This window comes from Phoenix dactylifera, chromosome 15 (genome assembly GCF_051530095.1).
Source record: "Phoenix dactylifera cultivar Ajwa chromosome 15, Ajwa_hap1_PhDact_Kaust_v1.1, whole genome shotgun sequence".
Taxonomy (NCBI): domain Eukaryota; kingdom Viridiplantae; phylum Streptophyta; class Magnoliopsida; order Arecales; family Arecaceae; genus Phoenix; species Phoenix dactylifera.
Genome location: NC_143204.1, coordinates 22,797,126 through 22,822,051, shown reverse-complemented (window position 1 = coordinate 22,822,051; position 24,926 = coordinate 22,797,126). Strand labels below are relative to the sequence as shown.

Below are 24,926 nucleotides of genomic sequence, written 5' to 3'. Positions count from 1 at the left end.
ATTTGATACCTTAATATCGTGGAGAAGTTTGAAGGTTTGAACCTATGACCTAACCTTGGAATCCTGAATTTATGTGACTCAGGCGAGAGTTCCTTTGTGATCTAACCTTGCTAAAAAGATGGAAGAAACATAAATCCTGAATGCTTTCTATAAGAAAGTATAAATAAAGTAAGAAACTCTAGCAACATGCATAACAGAATAAGGAGAGAAAGGCTTATTAATTGAGGATGCACACTATCTCTAGATAAAGATTTGTTCCCATAAGGTGAACTGATTGCTTGGTATTTTTTTTTTCAATATACATACAATGATCCTTCCCACGAACTGTGCACGCAATAGGTGGTACTCGAATTTGAACAATGTTGCAGTAATCATCTAGACTATAGCGGGAGAGAGATAGGGAAGAGAGATGGCTCAGAAATACTTAAAACTCATTTTGGAGACAACTATATTAGTCAAATCGGGCTTCTAAAGCCATTCCTTGATTTTAACTAGTCACATAAGTGACAAACCCAAAATGGAACAAGTGACTAGTTAACTGAACAAATCAAATCATATTGGTGAAAAATAGAAAAAAATGAATTCTATATTTATCTTGTACATAGTGCCAAAATACATAATTCTAAGTGGTGGGTATTTCACAACCTTTTATGAGTTATAAAAAGCATGATTTCATGGGGGAGAATGATACAATTTCAGATTTTTTAATTTATTTTGAAGGAAATTTAAATTTATGTTGGAAATTTGTCTTAGTGGACTTTTGGGAGAAGAAGTCTAGTATCACAAAATCACAATAAATCAGCACTCATATACTATTGTAATATAAATGCTTCTCATAGTCATCAGTAAGAATTTAGCTGTCAAAATGGCCGATTCCATGATGGTGAAATTGGACTATAGTCGTGCACACCAGCGAGTGGTCGATACAAATTGGTAATTCTGAATGATATAATGAAAGTGAGTTAGATGTGCGTCCATGAATCAATGTTTATTACTTTATCATATGATATCAGACCAAGGCTTGAACTACATGGAAATTAGAAAGTTAAATATGTAGAATTAAGACTTGGATCCAACAACATTGTTGATCTAAAGTCAGATACTATATATATTCTAGAAATATGTCCATTTTTGATGAGAATATTTCAGTGATGTGCCATATTCCCTTAAAACAGGCAAATTGCATATATACTTAGTCATTCCACTCAAAAGAAAAACAAGAATGAACCTTTGGAATAATGATTCAGGGAGGCATATCGATACCTATTCTACTTTTTCTTAAATTACTAACTCACGATGCGCAAGTAAATAGAACTGCTTTTCTCTCATGCTAGCTTCCAGGGCTTGGTCAAAGAGACAGGATGGTTTTATCACCAAGGATAAGAATAAGATTCGTAGAATAACTTTTAACAATTCATTTGAAAATAAACAGGATCATAGGATCCATGACTTCCCAAATTATAGAATTTAGTCTAATTTTTTTGATGTTTCATTAATAGATTGTACATATATACTATAAAGATATTGAAGCAGTTTAGGTAATAAAATATGAAAATAAAAAGACAAACAATAGTCTGTATCCATGATTTCCCAAATGATGAAACTTAGTCTAATTTCTATAAGAATTGGTTTACTTATTGTGGTAAAGATATTTGAAGCACTTCTATGGGTAGTTTGAGTTGCATTTTCATAAAGGAATGGCGTGGTTGGGGGTGGTTCTATATACACCCCCCCTATTGCTCAGGACACCCCCCAAAAATTAAAAAAAAATTAAATACTCTCTACACCCCCCCATTTGCTAAGGACACCCCTAAAAAATTAAAAATTTCTAAATTACCCCCCACCCTCCCCACCCCCTCACCTAAATTGCTCTCTACACCCCCCAAACCCCCCCCACCCCGCTCTTCCTCTCCAAAACACCTCGCCAACGCCCAAAACCCCCCCGTTCCCCCTTCTCCCTCTCGTCGCCGGCATTCTCCCGATCTCCGACCACCTCGCCGGCTTCTCTCGGAACCACCTCGCCGGCTTCTCCCGAAATTTTTTTTTTTCACGGTTCGTGCTCCGTTCGGCACTGGATCGCCGAACAAAAGGCTTCTGTTCGGCTGAACAGTGCCGAACAGAAGCCTTCTGTTCGGCAACCCTCAACCGAACAGCTGTGTTCGGTTCTGTTCAGCCGAACAGAAGCCTTTTGTTCGGCGATCTAGTGCCGAACGGAGCACGAACCGTGAAAAAAAAAAATTTCGGGAGAAGCCGGCGAGGTGGTTCTGAGAGAAGCCGGCGAGGTGGTTGGAGATCGGGAGAATGCCGGCGACGAGAGGGAGAAGGGGGAACGGGGGAGGAGGGGTTTAAGGGGGGTTTGAGGGGTGTTTTTTTTTTTTCTTTTCAAAACGAAACGGAGGAGGAGGAAGGGGGGGTGCATGAGAAAATTTCAAGGGCAATATGGTAATTACACTAAAGGTTAGTTTGGGTATTTTTATTTTGGTTTTTGGGGGGTGTCCTTAGCAATAGGGGGGGTGTATATAGAACCACCCCGTGGTTGGGCATCCAACCATGACCTGCATAGCCCTTTGTCTATTGGCCAATTGTATTAAGTCATTTTTTTATTTATTTGATGATTGAGAGTTTTGACCAACTGTGTTGGCTTTTTTTTTTTTTTTTTTTTTGTCCTTTGCATCACTGCAGGTTTCTCATCTAAAACACATCACGTGGGTACACGGATCTCACCGCACACATCCAACGGTCCAAGCCGCCTCCATCACCGCTCCAAAACGCCATGCAATTTAAGTTGGCATGTCACGGCAATTCCAGTAATTCGAGACGCAAGTGGGACCCACCCATCTCGGATCCGTCGCAAGAAGTGATATGCAATCAACGTCAGCCATCTGATGCTACAGAAGAACCCCACTGGGACCCACGACCTTTGAGAGTCCGAACAGACGGTCTCAATCGACACTCAACATAATTCGTACCGCATCCGTTTTCTCGCACGCCGTGCACGTGACGGGAACCGCCATGCGCGCTGGGCCCCAAAACTACCCCACCCCGCCTCGAGGCGCAAGCTCCTGGGGGTAAAATCGACCGTCCACTCTATCTGGTATGGCAATCAACGGTCAACATACTTCCTTCAGAAGATCAAAGAAGATCCATGATTGGATGAGCGGTCCGGAAAATTGGTCCGAATTACAAGCCGATCATACGCCGAAAAAGACGAAAAGACTCTTGATGGCATTTTCGTTATTTAATTGAAAGGGTGGGTACTAGTTTATAAGAAACCGGAAGTTCGAACGAGCGTTTCGCCTTCGGTTACCGCGTGCTCGCACCATCGCTAACCTGGGAGAAGCTCCGCCGTTCGCAGAGAGAAACGCCGCTCGAGACCTCGGCGTGCTCTGGCCACCGCTCGCCGTTCAACCTAAACGGAGGATCTCAGCATCGGTATCAAGGGCCGGCCACCGTGAATGCCAGCTTCTTGGCGGTCACACCATTCTCTTTTTTGAGGGCTGCGAAGATTAAAACGAGAGAAAACCCTCCTCCTTCCTCTCTTTCTTCTCTGTTTCTAGGGTTTCGGAGGTCTTTTTTTCTCCTACTTCTCGAGTATTTTCTTCCGATTCGTCACTTCTTGAGCCATTTCCGGGGTTTTTAAACGTTCTTTTATTGAACGGCTAGAAAACGAGCTTTCGGGAATGCCCGGGTGTGCGTGTTGATAGGCGTTTTGAAAAACCATTTTCTTGATTTATCTGCCTTGGATTCGTCTGTTCTTGCGAGGTTTATAGGGTCCGGGCGCGATCTTTTTGTTGAAAGAATAGAAGATGCGCTATCCGAAGGGTCCGGTGGTGTAGGTCATAGACGTTACAAGGACCGGGTTTCGTCTGCTCTGCCTCGGATTCGGCATTTCTTGAGAGTTGCTAGGTTCCCAGGTGATCCTTTGTTTTAAAAAAAATGGAAATGAGATACCGGAAAGGCGCGGCGGTGTGGGTGGAAGACAAGCAATGCGGCTGGGCGGAGGCGGAGGTGGTTGATGTCAGAGACAAATCCGTGGTGGTGACAACCTCTCAAGGAAATAAGGTTGTATTTCTTTGTGTTTTTTCTATTTTAAATTGACTTATCTGATGTTTTTAGGATCTTTGAGAGTATTCCTAATGTATTATATATATATGTTCTGTTTGATTGTTTGAAGATCACGACCTCTCCTGAGAAATTGCCGCCCAGGGATCCGGAGGCAGATCTTGGAGGAGTGGATGATATGACCAAATTGACGTATCTTAACGAGCCGGGAGTTCTTTATAACCTCTCAAGGAGATACGCTCTTAATGAGATATATGTAAGCGATTCTTGGATTCATTTTCATGTCTTTTGTTTGAAATTTGAATTAACCTTAGTCTGTGTTGGGCTTTTGAAATTGTTGATCGCCAATTTAACAATGCTACAGGGAAATTATGCTTATTGCACCCACTTCCCAAATCACCTAACTGCACATCCCTGCGTAGAGCCATAGCCATGATCCTATGTTGTCTCCACATGTTAGTGAGAGGCCGTGGCTTTCAATATTAATACGCCCTCTTCTTAGAGTACTAACTGCACACCCTCTAATAGAGAAATGGCCACCATCCAATGTGGTCCCCACATGTTGATGAGAGGGCAGCATGGGTCTGAGATGTCATTAAAAGTGGGTTTATTAAATATTAATATTGCTGTTGTCCAAAAAACTCTTAATACACCTGCTTCACACACCCATTTCCTAAAATGCCCAACTGCGTACCACTTCACTAAGACATGGGCCTCAGCAATGTTCTCCTTGCATGCGATGAAAACATCTGTTTGAGAATTGCATTAATAACGGTAGCTAATTCATGTAAAGGTAAATTATCTTTCTGGAAGATGCCGGTTATATGATTATGCCTTAACTTATTCTATATGAGAGAGTACTTATACCAGCACAAGGGGAGGGTCAAATTCTCTCTTCCTACAAAATGAGCCATTTCATTTAACTAGTTTGACGAACCCTTGTGATTCACAATCAAAACAACTGAGTTTATCCAGGAACTCCATGCGCAACCAACCCTGTATGGTCTTCTGGCTCGAAGATGAGCCGTGCATAGTTAGGGATTCAAAAAAATAAGCTGTCAATGAGTTTTTCAAACTTGGCTAGATATGAGCTCATCGAAGCCTGTTTTCTTAGGAAAAGAGCCAATCTTAAGCTTTATGTCAACTTGTCAAGGTTCCTTATATAAACAATCTGAGGTTGATTAGTCCTTGACTGACAAATATAAATAACAGCTTAGGCTTGTCTTGAAAATAGTTTAAGTGGCATATGAAATGAGCTTGAGTATTCATAGCTGAGAAGCTAAAACTCAAATGAGATATCTGAAAATTCATTTATGCTCAAAAGGGATCTCTAAAAGCATGAGGGAACTGAACGTACAAGCATATACTACATATTTGTCTCTGTGTTTCTGTGTTTGTGCGTGCATGTTTGTGCATGTCTTGATTCCTGTATGATGGAGCAATCATGCCATGCTCACGTTACTCCATCCCCCTTTTCTCTCTTCTCTAATCTTCATTTTATACATAGTTTTTGACATTTACACTTTCTATAGACATACACAGGAAGCATTTTGATTGCAGTTAATCCGTTCACAAGGCTTCCTCATCTTTATGATGGGCACATGATGGAGCAGTATAAGGGTGTTCAATTTGGGGAGTTAAGTCCACATGTCTTTGCTGTAGCTGATGCTTCATACAGGTGGGTTGTAGTATAATGCTGCATATGTGCCCATATTATTTGGCTGATTTCTATTTATTTCTTGTTTCAGGGCCATGACGAAGGACAACTGCAGCCAGTCTATCTTGGTCAGTGGAGAAAGCGGGGCTGGAAAAACTGAAACAACAAAGCTCATTATGCAATACCTAACATATGTTGGTGGTCGGGCTGTTGGTGATGACCGAACAGTCGAGCAACAAGTCTTGGAAGTGAGTGCTGCACCACCATCACGGACAAGTTTACAGAGAATTATTGTTATTTTTCAATTCTTGTAGAGTTTGTTGTTTTCTCAATTAGTCAGATTGTTTTTGACCCGTTTTTGAAAGTTAATCTTGCTTTCTTATGCTTTGATGCAGTCGAATCCACTTTTAGAGGCTTTTGGTAATGCAAAAACAGTTAGAAATAATAATTCCAGGTTTGTGTTCATTTTAGAATTTTACCATGTCAAGCAATTTATTTCCTCAACACTTATTTATTAGCATTTTATTTTTCTCATAAAAAGGCAGTTGGACTTGCTTTGCTAGTAGCTATTTTTCTATCATGATGTTTATAGGTGAGGAGGGTGTGCATTTTAAATTTCTCATAAAAAGTCCCACCACTCCTGCACCAATTATGTTAGTGTCTTTATCATTCATGGCATATTGATTGATTTAAGTCCATTAGGTGGTTTGGACACATTACTTTCTTACTTTCTCATATTGATGCGCAAATCTTTATATTATTGTCTTACTTTCTAGTGGCAGTTGGGGTATGTGCTCTGCATTAGGTGGTTTTGGATGCATTAGAACCGCTTCATATTGAGCGCAAACCTTTATATTATCATCTTCCTCACCAGTGGCAGTTTCGTTATGTGGTCTCCATGGGACAAAGGCCCTAATCTATTGATTATAATGATGGGTGCTTGAAGAGGTGCCATCATGTGGCCATATTGTGCTTTTTGCACTTCATTAGTTATCATTTTTTTTACTAACTAATTTATTTCTCTTCTATGCAAATTTTTTGTATGTTTCATCCTTGTGCTTTTTTCTTTTATCTAATTTGTATTTTTGATTCGATATGATTTTCACATAATCTGACTATTGAAGAGGTTTTATTTCAATTTTCTTCCATCAAATCTTTCAAAACTTAAATGTCTTTGAAAATTTTCTTTGATCTAGTTTCTTGCATACTAATGGTTTGTGATATTATATCCTACAACAGGAATGCAGTTGAAGTTTTCTTCCGACTTAGTATCAGCTCTAATTTTCTTCAGTGCTTGTTGTTTTCAGCAGTTTTGGGAAGTTTCTTTTGAAGTGTCTTTGAAATTCTTTTTTCTTTTATTCTAGATTCTTGTGCATTATGACTTGTTCGCATGTAATGTTCTATACCGTATATGCAGTTATAGTTTTCTTCTTAATTATCATTAATGTTGATATTTTCGCTATTCCTTTTTTTCCAGTCGTTTTGGGAAGTTTGTCGAAATCCAGTTTGATCGAAGTGGTAGAATTTCTGGTGCTGCAATTAGAACCTACCTTTTGGAAAGATCTCGTGTTGTGCAGATTACAAATCCTGAAAGGAATTACCACTGTTTCTATCAGCTATGTGCTTCTGGAAAGGTAAATATTACTGTGTTGTATATCCCTTGTATTTGTGGACACTGCATTCTTTTAATCATAGACTACATTTATGTTCACCCATACTTGCCAAGTTAATAAATTTTTGTTACACTTGCAGCCGGTAACTATTTGTGCTCCCCTAGCAAGTTGATATATGTTTCCCAAGAACCCACTTATTTAAGGTGTTTATAGCTGCATACTTTTGTGGGATGATGCGCCAAGGCAGAGATTAGTGTGTTCTGTAAATGACTTCGCCTGCACATTTTATTATCTTTTCTTTACATCAACTTCTGGTTTTTGGTGTTAGTCGTGATGAATGTGTCAAAAATATACATATCCCATCAGGAGAATAATACATAGGCTATTCTGGTTGGAATATGTTTTACTAAACCTAATTCATGGGTATCATCTGACATGAACTCATGATGTTGTTCCATGACTTCAATAATAAATGCTTGCGCAATCTCTTAACTCTTGATTTTAAGTCCAAGGAGAAAAAAGACATAAAAAACATATATCTCCATTCCATTTTGGCTGTAGAATGTTTTTGCAGGGAAAAAAACCTGTCCAATAAGCATCTTAGAGGAAGATAAGGAGTTTTGCATGTTTTAAATTTGGGTTGCTGTGGATCAGTGTAAGATCTCTTCTACCACATTCCCTCCCTTCTTCCACCCCACCCCTCTCTCTCTCTCTCTGAACCAGTATTATGACTTTTTAGAGTGGTTGGTGGCCCAAGATAAGAAAAGAAAAATCATTTAAATCTACCTCTATATGACTCGAACTTCAACACCATTCTTGTCATCATATTCTAACTCAATCTTTTGATTATTAATATATGCCAAACATACTTAATCATAAGTTAGATTATTAAAGGTTGTAAGCAAAGACTATCGAACCGGGCCGAACTGCCTGGTTCAGGCAGTGCTGAACCGACCCGGTGTGAAACCGGATCGGTTCGCCTATTATATTCGGTTCTGGCCCTTAGCCGGAACCCATATAGAACCGGTCGGAATTAGTTACAGAGGATATTCTTTCTATTTCTCTTACAGAAAGAAGGAGAAAGAGACGAAAAGAACTTTCTGCTGTCAAATAATCTTACAAATTTACAATGATCAGAAGCATCCCTTTGTAAGGTCCCCTTTTCAGGATCGAATTGGAAGTCCATAAAGTGATATTTGATGCCTATCAAGCGATATTGGTTCATCAATAAATGGAAACAAATGAACAGATTATTAAGATCTTTCTTATGTTACTATCACTTGACATAAATGCACTTAGATACAAAATTAACTAAATCAACTAAAATTTGTGAGTTCAAATTCATGGGGCCTTGGGTATCTTAAAATGATTACTTGCATTCCAGAAATGGAAGTATACAATGAATTTTGTTAATGGAATGGAAGCTGATTCTTTGAGTTAGAGTCTTAGGCTCTTAGCCTACTGCATTTGTCTCGTAAGGGCACAGAATAAAGGTATGAGAACTCATAGGAACTTCTCATTTTCATCTGGGATCACATTACTAACTCTTTGTAATCTTGATGCTGCTTGAACTTGTTTGACTTGTAATAAGAACAAATGAGAAAGGAAACCTGAAAATACTCATATAAAGCTGCGGTTGCTTGTGCAAGCTACTGGGAAGAAATTGAAACTACATTTGGTTACTTGAGTTAGTATGCAAATGTTGGTATTTTCTCTCTTAGATTATGTTTACATGTTTTTATATTCAAATTCATGATTTTATCCTTCTCCTAAAATTAAATTTTTTGATTGTTGAGAACAGAAATGTTATTAGGAGATATTTGGTAGTTAAAAGAGATGGTTTAACAATTTAAAAAATGTTAAGGAGAGAAAAAACCTAGACCTGGGAGTTGCATAGCCAAAAACTTGGTATTACAGAACAGTAACTTGTAGATTAATTAAGAAATTATAAAAATATCATGGTATTATATTGTGTCCAAAATCCAAGTACACTGTTAGTTTAGCCTCATTAGGATCATAGGATGATATAATTTTTTTCTCGAAGTATCAATCAAGAAGCTTTGCATATTGTTTTTACATGAGTAAATTTGTTCAAGATGGTCATGCTGTTGGTTTGACGTGGAAGAGCACTTCTGCTTCAGTTTAGCATAACCAGTTACATCTTTCCATTGTTACTGGTCATATTGTCTCCAGTACATTGTTAAGAGGTGTCTGTAAGCTTGCAAATTTCACATTCTATGCTGCAATTGAATTTCCAGGATGCAGAAAGGTACAAGCTTGCCCACCCAAGCAACTTTCATTACTTGAATCAGAGCAAAACATGTGAGTTAGATGGAGTAAGCAGTGCAGAAGAATATATGAAGACACGGAGGGCAATGGATATTGTTGGTATTAGTCTTATTAATCAGGTCTAAAGCTTTTTTTGCATCATAATCCAGAACTAGAGGTTATTCTTTATTGTCCTCTTGAAAAATGTCTCATTAGCAATGTCATCTTTTCTCTATTTATCAGGAAGCTATATTTCGCACCTTGGCTGCTATCCTTCATCTTGGAAATGTTGAATTTTCTCCTGGAAAAGAACCTGATTCATCTGTCATAAAGGATGCAAAGTCTAATTTTCACCTTCAGATGGCTGCTGAACTCTTTATGTTAGTGACTTACTCATCCATATTCAAGTGATTATCATCTTCATGGAGTCTAAAAGTTTAATGTGGAAGTCAGGCAATCTCAATGTTATCTTTTGCTGTTGTGCTAGTTAACCATTCCATGCCGTGCAATAAAACTGGTTGATGATCGTACTTCACTCTTAAAATGTGCTCTCGCTTTTTTTTTTGGGTCAGAATGTTGAATTGTAGTAGAAATTGGGACAAATAGCCTTTTTATAGCAACTTGTAGACTTTGTATAGTTTCAAATATGTTGCGAGCCAAGTAGTATCTTGGATTGATTGATTCAATAATATTAAAAACCAAAGTCGACGGAACTGGTACCAGGCACCGTATCGGTTGCCCGGCGGGACGAGTCGGTACGGGCCTGCGCCGTGCCGCGTCGGGCCCATACCAACACAGTAGAAGAGATAGGAGAGAGGGAAAACGAGAGAGGAAAAGAGAGGGCGGGGGAGGGAGGGAGAGGGAAAGGAAGGAAGAGAGAGGCCGGCCGGGGAGACGCGAAGGCAGGGCTCCGCCTCCGGTCTCCTGTTTCATTCGAAATAGGGGCTCGGAGGGGGCTTCTTTTATTTTTGTGTTTTTTAAGTTGAAGTTGGCAAACTTATTGTCGACTTCGCTTAATTTTTTTCTTAAATTAAGCGAAGTCGAGAATGGTTTGCCAACTTCAACTAAAAAAAGCAAAATAAAAGTGGCCCCCTCCAGCCTCTGTTTCGAAGGAAACAGGGGATCGGAGGTGGAGCCCTGCCTCCACGTCTCCCCAGCCTCCGCCTTTGCGCAAAGGCTCCCCGGCCTTCGCCGGCCAGCCTCTCTCTTCCTCACTCTCCCTCTCTTCCCCTCCCTCTCTTTTTCTCTTCTTTCTTTTTCTTCTCCCTCTCCGACGACGGCAAGAGGCGTTTCGATTTCAATGGCGGAACCTACGGCCCGGGATGCTCCGAACTTGGCAGTTCGGGACAGTTCTGCAAACCTTGTTAACAACTGTCTCACCCTAAGGAGCTTTGTATTTGATTGACACTATTAGCTGGTGCAGCTATTTGCATTATAAGAACCTAGTCATCGTCTTGGATGTCGTTTTGTATTTCTTTTGTAGATAACTCATCCCTTATTTTACCTATAAACTAAATATATCTAGCAAGTCTTATTCCACCATTTTTAGGATGGCTATAGGATTCAATTGTTACTATTCATTTTATGATGGGCCATATACCTACAATGTATGTTTATTGCTAACTTGTTTAAGTGTTTTCTTGTTGCTACATTAGTTCTGCCTCTCTTCATTTTGTTCCTCTACTATAAACTCTAAGAATTGCCCTTCTTGGTGGCTTGAATCTTTGTTGTGCATATGTGTGGACCTGTGTAGATATGTATTCAGTCCAAGATTTGCCGTCTCGATAGCGGACCCTATACCGGTGCCACACTAGCATAGTGTCGGTGCGGTTCGGTACCATACCGGTACCGAATTGGTATGGTACATCTGGTACCTTCGAATTCGATATGGTGTGTTATGGTACACCCAGTACCGTCTGGATCGGTACAGTACGGCATGCTATTGCTTAGTCTCATACCGTGTGTCTATTGGGGAGGCCTTGGGTTCTTAAGCAGGGCCAAGGATCCTAATTAATAACTTCTTGCTAGCCCTCTTTGACAAGATCTTGGGCTATTACAATTTGTATCTTAGTGGACCCATCCCATGGCCAATGTGGTAACAACATGGGTCCTTTTGGGGCTGACCACGAGGCAGTCTTGGTATTTGTGATTGGACCCTTCCGTTGGCGAGGATATCAAGGCTTAAATTGGGAGAGTGTGTGAGGACTCATATAGCCATGCGTTAAACTTACATTAGGTGTGCATTAGGGAGGTCCTAGATCCTTGAATAGGGAAAAAAGTTATGCTAGTCTTTTTGGGTGATGTCTTGAGTTATTACAAATGGTATTAGAGCCAACCTAGCCTATAGTCCATATAGCTAGGGGTTACTCTATTAGGGCCAGGGCCGGCCCGAGCCCTAGGCGACCGAGGCGGTCGCCTAAGGCCCCCGAGAGGCTGACCAAAAGGAAGCAAAGGCCCCATATAAAACGGGATCAGGAGCTGGCTACGAGTCTTCCCCCTTGATGGAAGGGAGGTGGAGAGTTTCCTGGCCTGCAGAAGGGGCAACTTGGGATGTTGGGGACAGTAGTTTTGTTTTGGGTGGGGAGAGAGAGAGAGAGAAGAGGGATTTGGTTGGCTTGATAGACGCCTGAAGCCACTCTTATCTTTCATCCCTTCTCTTTTTTGGTTTTGGTCTTGGTTTTCCTTCCCTCACATTACTCCTGATCCAGCTGGGCCATCCGGAAGAAAGATAGGGGGATTGGAGATGGACTTCTTGGAGGGTGGAGATTCTTTTAGTTTTCTCCTCTCGGTTTCTTCTCCCCTCTTGGGTGGTAGAGAGAGAAAAGGAGGGAGGGGGTTGAATGGCTGCTGTGTTGTGATGTTGCAGTTGCTGCTTGGGTACTCACTTGAAGGGGAGATGGTGGGACGGGACTTTTATTAATTAGATGGAGTGAATTTCCCATAATGACCCTAGTTTCTCTTATAGAGAGGTTCCTTTATGGACAAATTCTTTTCTTTACCTTGACCATGAAGTGCCATGGGATGATCTTTTCCTATTCGGCTCTTGCTTGACATGGTAAACAGTATTGCCAAGCATTATCTCAGTTATTTAATCAGTTTCATGGCCCTTCATATAGAGTAATTACTTTTATGTGCTTCCATTCAAGAATTATATTAAATTAAAAAGCCTTCTCTTTGTTGAAATAGTGTACTTGATAGCTATCTACTTTCATATATTTTTTTAAGTATTTTATATTTATTAAAAAAATTATTATTAAAAAAAAAGGCCTCGTTCATTGGATTCGCCTTAGGCCCCAGAATGTATTGAGCCGCCCCTGATTAGGGCTGACCATGAGCTAGTCATGATGTTTGTGATTGGATCCCAGAGGATGCTAAGGTTTAAATGGGGGAGTATATGAAAATCTATGTAGGTGCTCATTTAGTCTCACATCCAGTATGTGTTAGGTAGGTCTTGGATACTTATAAGCAGGGGCCAAGGATTCTAATTAGTAACTTTTGGCTAGCCCATTAGGGTGAGGTCCTAGGTTGTTATAGCATACCCATAACGTTGCAGTATGGATTGCGAATGAACTAGTAAGTGATAACTAATATGCACGTTGTGTGAGTTGGGATAGTTAGAGGTGGTCTTAGGCTTACACTATATAATGTAGGTTTGAGAATGGCTGTGTTAGATTGGATTTTGGCATGCCAATCTTGTCTATAAAAGCTCCATTGGGCTAAGTTAAACTAGACTTGACATATCAATAAGTCAGAATGCTAGATCCAAATTTGCTGATGGATAATTTAGGTTGATCTGGACTCAACTTGAGGGAGGGTATTTAGGAGACCAAAAATGGAGGAAGAGAGAAGAGAAAGGGTGGTGAATGGTGACTTGAGCAATGTGCCTAAGAAGGTGGTGAGGTCTGTGAAGATTATAAGAAGGGTTAGTAGATTGGTATTAACATAGGATGGTGAGTAAGATGATGGATGGAGGAGAGGAGGAAGCAAGGAAGGTAGTACCGGAACTGGCATCCCTGCCGGTTTGCCGGCGGGATGGTATGATATGCCCTTGTGCTGTGCTGTCCCGACATGAACTAACAAGCAAAACGAAAAGGGTGGGGGAGAGAGAGGAGAGAGCAAAAGAGAGAGAGAGAGGGCGGTGGTGGCCAGAACAGGAGTGAGGGAGGAGTTAGAGAGGGATTCTAAAGCCCTCTCTCCTCTTGCTTCGGAACAGGGGAACGATACCGACTTCACTTTAAAAAGGAAATAATAAGTGAAGTCTGTAGTGTCTACCAACTTCAATTAAAAAAATTCAAATATATATATAAAAAGGTGCAAAAACCCTTGTTTCCTTTCGAAATAGGGGCTCCAACTCTGTTCTGATGCACGGAGGAGAGAGGGCTTCGAAAACCCTCTCTAACCCTTCCCTTACCCATGTTTCAGCCGCCGCCGACCACTCCCTCTCTCTCCACCTTCCTCTCTCTCTCTCTTTCTCCCTCTGCCGTTATGTTGGTTTCTACTTGAAGGCTGGAAGCCTGGAACCATCCCGGTCCGCCACCAGTATGGTTTGGGACAGTTCCGCCGTCCTTAGGAGGAAGAGAAGGAGAGGAAAGAGGGGAAGGGAGGAGAGAAGCAGAGTGATGTAGTGGTGAAGGATGGTAACTACTAACAAGATGCTTGGAAATAGATTGAGGACACAGATTAATGGGTGGTGGGTTGTCGTAAAGTTCATGGGGATGGGCCTAACAACTAAGATGAGTAGAAGATGAGGGTGACGAGGTGGATGGAAGGAGGAAATAGAGGGAACATAGGAAAAAGGAGAGGGGATAAGAAGAGAGAACAAGGAAGAGAAGGGAGAGGAAGCAAAGGAGAGATCAAGGGTGGAGAGGAGGCAAAGGAGAGGATCGAAAGGAGGAGAGGAAGGGAGAGGAGAGGTTGGTATTATTTTTTTAGTATTATCAAGAATATGTTGGTGTGGATCATGGTTTGCGGTACTGGCCGGTACGGACCGGTACCGGACCCTACCGGTACGGATTGGTACCGGACCCTACCAGTACGGTATAGCTACATATTTCGGTACCGAACTGTACCGACCGGTACCGGCCTGTCCGTACTGGCTCCAATTTTTTTTTTTGCTTTTAGCCCCATTGGTATAGTACCGGTTCGGTTTGGTACCGTACTGGTACCGATGCCCATCGGTACGTCGGTACAGTCGATACCGCGTACCTTTATTGTGGATTGTTCTTGGTTAGTAGGTTCATGCTAAATTTGTTAGCCCAAGTTGAAGTCATAACAAAAGTTTGAACTATCTTATCTTTAATTCTTACAAAATTATCACTTAATCATGGCTTGATTAGGATTAACCTGTTTAAGTTTAGTGCAAATATAACCTTAGCAAGCTCAATTAAGTGCAACCAGTAGAATTTATTTTGAGAGATCATGATTTGATTATTGTAAGAAAATTTTCTTTATTATAGTTTTTTGAAAGTTAATTGGAGCAAAAGCAAGGTACACTATACCATACTGAATCGGACAGTATGGGCCGATATGTGGTATAGAGGGGGTATTGATACTCAGTACGCCGAACTGACCTCCATATCGGGCGTACCGACACCGTAACAAGGTGGCTTGGTACCGAGACGGCGTACTTTGAGTAAAGATTTTTTTTTTGTGTTATAGTCCATTTGTGCCATACATACATTTATGCTTGTAAATTTTTTACTGAACTTGCTGGACTGTTAGGTTCATAATTTTTTTTTGAAGTTTAGCCTTATTTGATATTGGGCTAGATGTTTCAAACAAAACTTGATCCAACCCAAGGTCGGAGGAACCGATACCGGGCACCGTATCGGTTCTCCGGCGGGATGACTTGGTACGGACCGTGCCAGGCCTGTACCGAGAGAGGAACAGAGAGAGAGAGCGAGCAGTGGAGGGAGGGCCGGAGGAGGGTGGCGGACGTCAGCGGAGGGCCGGAGGAGGGTGGCGGACGTCAGCGGAGGGCCGGAGGAGGCAAAACAAAAGAACCAGCTGCGGCTAAAAAATTTCACATTTTTTATGTGAAGTCGGCAAGCGATTTGCCGACTTCACTTAAAAATTATGAATTTTTTTAAGTCCGTGGCCGGACCCTGCTTCTTTTGAAGCAGAGGCAGTGGCTGCGGCCTCGCTTCCCTTGGCCGAGGCTGGCCTCTGCCGACGTCCCACCCTCTCTCTCTCCCTCCCTCCCCCGCTAGCTCTCTCTTTCCTTCTCCTTCTCCGGCTTTGGCAATGGGTTTTGTTTCCATTGTCGGAATTGTACCAGTGAGCCATCGGGACGGCTGGAACTACCCGGTTCGAGGGCCGACCCTGATCCAACCTAGTGACTTACCTTCAGTCACATAATGTTTGGAAGCGAAGTACTTGCCTAGTTTGAAGTGCAAACCTGGTGGATGCCTCAAGTGCTCCATACCATTTCGTCATAAATGGAAAGTTAATGTTTCCTATGGGACCAGATCTCTGGTTGGATTAAAATATTGGGCAGTGAAGGAGGTCCATTAGAATGTGGATGTTTGGAAGGATGTGTAAAAAGTAGGAAGGATATGGGTAGTAAATTTGAGGAATCCTGATAAAGGATAAAGAGAGGGAGAGGCGGAGAGCCATGGAAGAGGGTTTGTCCATGGGCAATTTGTGCCCGAAACATTTCTATCAAGGAGGATTTCTTATGTTTGAAACAAAGAGATGTAGAAGAGGATCAGTAGACCAGAAGGGAATTTGATGGAAGAAGTAGAAAAGGGGGAATTAAGGTTCCAGGATTGGGCTTCTGACAATCCAGGATTTGGCCTCCCACAAGGTATTACACGACAAATCTTGTTGACCTGATAATGGCAGTGCAAATACATTGTTTTGCTGATTATGTCTAAATTTCACCACGATTTATTTTTGACATTTTATTGAAACTTTGCACACCTTGTAAGAGTTATTCTGAATGCTCCATGAGCTGATATCTTCTTGAAAATTGCTGCTACTACAACCACTACATTAACCAACCATGTTGGAAGGTTGTTGAAAATCCTGTTGCTTAACTTTTTTTTACTTTCTTTAGAATGCATATATTTACCTCATACAACAATTAGATGCACATAAGAAACTTCTTGAGGTTTATGCAGAGTCCATGTGATGTAACAGGAGAGGCTTTTGCAAGCTGTATGCCTTACACTTATTTCGACCATCTATACACTAATTTTTCAGTTGTTCCATAGCTAGTTGAAAAAGAGGGACAGAAAGTTTAATTATTTTTGCAAACATATTGTGGTTTATGGACCTACATGCCAGACTTTGGAATATCGTAATTTTGTAACTTTACAGGAGCATCAGAACTAATGCTATTCTTTTTCTTTGATTATAATTACCATGCACTCGAACTGCTCTGGTTTACAAACTCATCAATGTTTGTATCGCATTGGACTACAAAAATAACAATTATATCCTCCATCTTGTTTTCTTTTCCTGCAAGACTTTTTATTTTTATAAATGTTTATCGTATAAGGAGGTGAGTCCATGAAGCCTATCCTTATGCCTTGGGACATAGTTCTTACCTTATTGGGTCTTTAATGGTTTGCTTTATTTTTTTTCCATATTAATGCCACTTTGAATTCAGCAAGTCAAATCTTCTTCTTCTTGAATAATAAGGTTCTTGCATCTCCTGTTGATGTGACTATATAATTTTTTAATCCAGAGAATGTTTATGCATTTTTTTTCTAACAGTTTTTCAGAATTGTCGTATTGATTTGTTTGGTGCATCAGGTGTGATCAGAGCCTTTTGCTTGTGACCTTGTCTTCACGTTCCATACAAACTCGTGAAGGAAGTATTGTTAAAGCACTTGACTGTGCTGCTGCTGCAGCTAGTCGTGATGCTTTAGCTAAGACTGTATATGCTCGTTTATTTGACTGGCATGCCCTCTTCATATTCTTTTTTCCCCTTTCATCCTGTGAGATTTTTTACAGTTGCTTATCCGTCAACTGCTTTTTGCAGGCTCGTTAAACATATTAATAAGTCTGTTGGACAAGATGTTGATTCTAGGATGCAGATTGGAGTTTTGGACATCTACGGCTTTGAATGCTTTAAAAAGAACAGGTCATGAATGATCAAAATCTAGTTTAAACTATAAACTAGTAGTGATGTCTTAATATTGTAAGAAATAATAGCATTGCATCATTTTCTTTTGATGATTAGGGATGTGAACCTATTTTTGCTATACGATTTTTGTCTTGCAAATGGTCATTACTTATCACATACTATTTTTCTTCTATGTTGTCATTACACTTATCTTTCTAGCATGAGTTGATAGTATGGTGTCTATGACATTTAAAATTAGCATGTCTATTTTTACGAAGCCCTAAATTTTTATTTAAAAAATATGATAAGTATCTGGAAAATTCTGCTGATTTCATGCAATGGGCACCAAGTTCTACTGTCAGGAAAAATCAATAACTCCCCAACAATTAGCAAAATAGGAGGAAAAGCAATAGCCAAAAGAGATTCGGATTAATGGAAGAAATAGGTCCAACTCCATTTGTTCCACCCTTTTATGTGGCCTTTACAAGTCTAGCAATATCTCTATGGGACTTCGAAACCAATTTTGAGTAATAAGTCTGGCTGGACTCTAAAAGGCTCTGAAACCAACTTTGACCCCTCCGCTTCCCTCCCCACCCCTACCCTCTCCAACTCCCCCACCCATTAGAAAAAATGAAAAATGGAAACCCGAGAACCTGATTTACAATCAAAGTTCATCCTCCATATCAAGATCTGCCAAACCAGTACCGGGACCTATGCCGGTTGGCTACCGGTTCGATATGGTACCTGTTTGGAACGTGGTGAACCGGGCGTTCACTTTGGTTCAATAGACCATGATTTAAGCCTTTTAAAGAGGTGTGGGGCGCGGGGGTGGAACCAGTTCAAACCGGTTGGTTCGGAGTGGTTCAGGATGGTTCATAGGGGATTTCAAAATTTAGGGCCAAACCGACCCGGTTCCTCACCAGTTCAGTTCGGTACGGGTGAACTGGGTGGTTCGGCCCGGTTTGGCCTACCTTGCTCCATGTAGTAGTAAGATTGTTGTTTTATTCTTATGTTTGCAGTTTGCTAGAGCATAAATATTGTGGCACCCATATATAAGAACAAAGGTAATGTACAATATTGCTCTAATAGAGGAACTAAACTTATGATTCATTTTATTAAGAAATGGTTGGTAATTGCACATAGATAAGAAATATTACAACAATCTCATATAACCAATTTGGATTAATACTTGAGAGGTCAAAACAAAGGCTATCTTCACACTTAGACAATTGATTGAAAATATAAAGAAAAATAAAAAAAATGTACATATGGTCTTTAATAAGGTTCTCATCTTGGTACCGATACTGGATCCTGTATTGGTCCATCCTGTTACTATATCGGTACGGGGCCAGTTCAGCGTACCGACACTCGATATGCCCCCTATACTGCATACCAGTTTAGTGCCGGTACAGTATGCACTGGTACCGATTAGTATGGCAAATCATGGTCTTTATTAAATTCGAGAAAACTTATGATAAGGTGCCAAAAATGGTAATTTGTTGGGCTTTAAGAAGGATGTCCCTAAATAGTACATTGAAATCATTGAAAATATGTATGCTAGAGCTTTGACAAGTTTTAAGTGTTGTTATGCTACATGAAATGTATTTCTATTCATGATAGGATCATGTCAAGGATCGATGCTAAGTCCATATCTTTAGTAATCATGGATGACCTTACACCTAATATTTAGATAGATGTGCATTGGTGTATGCTATCTACAAAAGATGCAGTGTTGGTTGATGAGAAAAGAAGTATGCTGAATGCTAAATTAGTTTCAAGGAAGAGAGATTTAGAGGACATAGTCTTAGAAATCAGCAGAACAAAGACAAATTATATGGAATGCAATTTAGTGAATTTAGAGATGAAGATGAAGTTCCGAATTAAGATCAATGTGCAAGAGTTACCATAAAATGATAACTTTTGTTATTTAGATCTATTATACAAAATAATAAAGAGACAAATGAAGATATGTATAATAGGATTAGAATTGGTTGGCTGAAGTAGTGTGGTGCTTTTGTGGTATTATGTTACAATCATATACCTCGGTGACTTAAAGAAAAAAATTATAGAACAATTATAAGGCTTGCAAGGTTGTATGGCTCTGAATGTTGGGCAACAAAGGTTTAGGGAAACAAGGTAAATGTAGTGTTAATGAGAATGTTAAGATGGACATCTGGTCAAACTAAAATGGATAGCTTGAGAAATTAGTATATTAGAGGAGCTGTTAAAGTTGCATAAGTTAAGGACAAAGTGATTGAGAATTGATTTACATGGTTTAGACATGTGCAATGGAGATCTTAGGGGGCTCTAGCAAGGGAAGGTATTATAACTTTTGTTAAAGGAAGTAGGTGGAGGGAAAGACCTAGGATGACATAGGTGGTTAGAGAGCTATTTTGGCATAGAGGTGTACCATACCGTACTGAACCGATAAAGTACCGATACGGTACCTAGCACTGAGAATGCAGGCCTTGCCTTTTGTTTTCCGTGGAAAAACTAAACTAATTTGAGATGACCAAAACCAAAACCAGGAATTCAAAAATTGCTTCTAGCCAACCTCTTGTCCATCAATAGTATCACTTGTTACATGCCCTAGCTGGTCTTGGCCATCTGCCCATTCCATGGTTCATATGATATACTCGTGCTTCATTTCGTGCTATCTCCTATTTTGTGACTACCAAACTGCACCTTAGCTATTTTGGAGTATGATAGTGATCATGACCTTTCTTTGTGGTTGTGCAACCGTAACATATTCTTCATGTATTGCAGACTCTACATTTGGGTCGCCATTTTTTCAGTCATACTCATGTATTGTCTTCTGTACCATGGTATTTCTTCATTCATGTAGGTACATTTTATATAAGGAAGAAGGTGCTTTACTATATTAGCCAAATTTTAAGCTATTGTGTGCAAGGAAAATGCTTACATGTGTTATGCTTTGAAAATGGGGATACAATGTTAAAACAATTTTACAAGAGGAATTTACATATCTTGTAGCATTAAAGGTGCTAAATTGTTTTGGCTCGAATCATGGTGCAGTATGCCCATATCTGTCACAACAGATGCAAGCTAGGTGGTTTATTAGGTTTTCTATTTATGTTTAAGGGCTCTTTAAACTTTTCTGGCTATTTGGATATTTGCTGGTTTCTATTCTCCAAAGTTTAGCTCGAAATTTTGTCCAAGCATCTTCTAAATATATAGATATGTTCCATGCATGTTGTTGTTGAAACTTCTTGATTATATCGTATCTATATTATGTCTTAAAGTGATATCATCTCTTATTGGTTGGTGGTAGCCTCTCTTATTCTATTCCCTCCCTCCCTCTCTCTTGGTGCAAACTGTCTCATGATCTCATCACATATGTGGCTTTTTAATGAACTGACAGCATATTCCTTTGCCTAGTTTTGAGCAGTTCTGCATTAACTTTGCTAATGAGAAACTTCAACAACATTTCAATGAGGTGTGCTATGATCAGTTTATTTTATCTTTTGATGACTCGGCTCAGTCTGCTGTACTATCCTTAGTTCAGAAGTTCCTTGATTTTCTAAGCTACGTTATTTTGTTTTTTATTCTTATTTCAGCATGTATTTAAGACGGAGCAGGAAGAATACAAAAATGAGAGAATTAATTGGAGCTACATTGAATTTGTAGATAATCAAGATGTTTTGGATTTGATTGAAAAGGTTTTGCTTTCTCCTTATTTTTAAAGTATATTTCCAATATGTTCTCATTCTGATTGAATATTCTTAAGATATATTGTATTAAATTTTCATTGATCGTGGCTTACATGTTCTGTTTTTTAAGGATAACTGCATAGTCTTGTCTGTCCTCTCTCCAGTCTCCAGTAATTTCTGCTTTTTTCCTGTCAGATATATCTTATTATTATTTCATATATAATTTTGTCTTACTATTCTTTTGCTATAACATTTCCATCTGCAAAACCATAGTGCAAAGATGCTGGTGAACCAAATGAGGCTGTTTGGGTTGCTGCATGACTCAGTACAATGGCTATAAGGTTGCTCTAAGCCTGCTGGTATAAATAACTTCACCAAAGTTAAATACTGTACTGAAGATTCATCTAGACGTGCATGATAGTGAAACATAGACACTGGGTGAGGTAATTTCAGCTAAGTCATTAGATAGATAAGGATACCTTATCTTAGTTCACATATAAGGTATAACAAGCTGATTTCTATCTATTGAATTTGATCCATGATATTTGCTAGTAAAGGTGAGGAATCCAAATTCCTCAGGGTGACAACTTAGAAACCACATCTCAAGTTTTTGGCACAATCTCTCTGTTCAGATGAAAAGCTCTGAAAGCTCCATGTTAATCTTTAGAAACAGAATTTTGCAATGTCATAAATATTTTCTTTCAATTCAGGAATAAAAAAATGTTGCCCAAAAAATGTCCAAACATTTATTAGTTGATGGAATCACGGGCAACCATCAAATAATCCTCCCTGTTGAATCAGTAACATGCATAAAATGTATCAATTACTAGTTTTGGTTACTGAGTAGTATTTATTTTTGTACCTTAGATTCCTTCAAGAAGAGGAAATTGGGTGATAATATATTATCTTAAACACTAGGTTTGCTGGGTATCAGATTTATTTTTTTAATTAAGTTGCATAGATATGTTGCTTGAGGGACATGATTTTAAGTGCTTTCAATTGAGATCTGAACACTGGATGTGTATAACAATGAGCGAATTGGAGGCAAACTTTGGAAGTTTAAAGTTAGAAGTAGCTTCAAGTCTATAATTACGTGTCAAGAATTATCCTAATAAGTAATAACAATGACTTGTCTATTCGGTTCATGATTTACTAAAATTTACAGTGATGCCTATACTTGGTTCAGTGCACAAGTGATGCCAACTGACAGTATGGTATGCCCAGCTGCCATGGAAACTTGACCTTGTGGATCTTTAAGGCATATATACAGAATACTTCTTGAAAATCTTGGCCATTAGATTAAAAATGGTTCTGGGCCATCCCTACAGTTATTAAAATATCTACCCTTTATTCTGAATATGACAGCATGAAGTTGCATATCTCATGGAATTTCTTTTTTATTATTTTCATTTATCTAAAAAGAATACTGGAAACATGTTGATATTAGAAAATTAACCTCAGAGATTACAGATGTAGTCCACTCTCATATCATTCATTTACTCATTGTCTTCTCAAAAGTCTTAGTGGAACCATTTGACTTAATGGTGGTTCGTAATCTTTCTGCAGAAGCCAATTGGAATAATTGCACTCCTGGATGAAGCTTGGTAAAAATTAAATTTCCACTTGTATCAATTTTCCTTTTTTGTGAGAAAGTTATACATTGACTTCACTCTAGCTCTGATTTTCAGTATGTTTCCAAAATCAACACATGCAACATTTACAACCAAGCTGTTTCAAAGCTTCCGGACACATCCGAGATTGGGAAAGCCGAAGTTTTCTGAAACAGATTTTACTTTATCTCATTATGCTGGAAAGGCATGTTCAATGAATCAGTTATGCTAGTAAGCAATAAAAGTATATATTAAGGTTCAGTCTGGTAAGCTGTAAGTTGTCGTTCCATCATAATTTTTCTCATTGTAGGTGATATATCAAACAGATTCCTTTTTGGATAAAAATCGAGACTATGTTGTTATAGAACACTGCAATCTGTTATCTTCTTCAAAATGCTCTTTCATTTCTGGGCTTTTCGCTTCATTGCCCGAGGAATCGTCAAGATCTTCTTACAAGTTTTCTTCAGTTTCTTCTAGATTTAAGGTATTGTTGTGCAGATTGTCTGGTGATTTTTTTTATATTATAATTTATAAGATTGGATTATGTCATTGTAAATTTCTGAATTTGTGACATTGACTTATCATAAATTGCGATGAAGCAACAGGTCACATTTATGTTGTTAGTTCATGAAACTTCGATACAGGGTCTAACTCTTTCACTCTTAAAATTAATTATAAAATAGCATAATAACAATATTGGAATGTACTGCTTGAGTAAATAGATGCTTCTAGGAGAAATACCTTTTTTAAAAAATATCGTCATGCATGGCATTTGTTAATACCCAAGGTTAGTTGAACCGATACTAGTCAGATGCCGGTTCAGTACGAGGGTAACCGGGTGATCACCCCGGTTTGACATACCATACTCTTTTATTGAAATAGAAGTTGGGGGGGGGGGGGGAGTCCAGGGCGGTTGGTGAGGATTACTCAGAAAATATGGCCGAATTGTCTTGGTTCCACCCCGGTTCTGTTCGATATGGGGGGAACCGAACGTCATATCGAACCGAACGGTTCAGCCCGGTTCGGCATACCATGGTTATACTATTTAACTCACTAGTAAGTATCTCCGTAGTGAAGTCACTGTGTTTGCTTGCTATGTAGATTTCAAAGATTTTGGTTGAAACACAGAGAGATGGAAATTTAACAAACAAGACATTTGAAACTTCTTGTTTTTAATTTCCTTCTCGTATAAGCAACTAATTTATGTTAATCTTTTAAATTTACAATTTCATGGTCCAAGGGTTTCTAAAATCAATACATTATGATATTACATATTGGAAAGGAGGTTTTGTCAGTTGGTTAATATTGTGTTTACAAGAAATGAATGAACTTAATTGTGTAAAGACCTCCTTAGTTTTTGTTTGACTACCTTTAGTCTCAACTTAGAAGTATCTATCATCTTTAGGGCTAGAAGTGGGCCGGGTTAGGCCGGGCTCGGTTGGGCCATGCCCCTACCCACACCTCACCTGAATTTTTTTGGGGGGCTTCGGGTCAGGCTTAGGCCTGAAATTTTTTGTATAATCCAAGCCTAAGCCTGATTCGAGCTCAGGCCCAGGCCCTACCCAAACCCGATTGTGCTAGCACAAATTACCTGATTGGGCCAAAAATAGGTTTGGCCCGAACTCTATTGAAGTTTAATATTTCATAATATTGCTTTACAAGTAAATGAGCTAGCTAAAAATTGGCTCTCTCCTATAACACAAGTAAATAATTCATGATATATTATTCTTAGCTAAGCCCAATTCAATTTTTCTTTACTTATTATTCTCTTTAAATAAATACATACAAAAAACAAATTGATTTAGGCTGGAATTTGGGCCAAAATTTGGGCTTTACTTCTGGCCTTGTTCGAGCTCAAGCTCCGGCACCCGAGCCCGACCCCAAAAATAAATGGGCTCTACATATAAGTCCAAATCTGGTCTGAACTCTCTCAAGCCTAGCCTATACCCCGGCTCGAGCCTATTGCCAGCCCTA

General features: G+C 39.5%; 1 pseudogene across 1 annotated transcript in view; it reads left to right on the top strand.

Moving 5' to 3' along the window:
- Positions 1-3,215: 3,215 nt before the first annotated feature.
- The window catches only part of LOC103716291 (protein OPAQUE1-like), a 69,540-nt pseudogene continuing 47,829 nt past the window's right edge, over positions 3,216-24,926 (top strand). The window contains exons 1-14 of the transcript XR_015973803.2: positions 3,216-4,062; positions 4,175-4,318; positions 5,595-5,740; positions 5,811-5,967; positions 6,115-6,173; positions 7,197-7,353; positions 9,591-9,740; positions 9,844-9,980; positions 17,359-17,505; positions 17,588-17,689; positions 21,071-21,128; positions 21,250-21,351; positions 22,909-22,946; positions 23,031-23,436. The product of XR_015973803.2 is annotated as a protein OPAQUE1-like (transcript). The remainder of the gene's footprint in view (positions 4,063-4,174; positions 4,319-5,594; positions 5,741-5,810; positions 5,968-6,114; positions 6,174-7,196; positions 7,354-9,590; positions 9,741-9,843; positions 9,981-17,358; positions 17,506-17,587; positions 17,690-21,070; positions 21,129-21,249; positions 21,352-22,908; positions 22,947-23,030; positions 23,437-24,926) is intronic.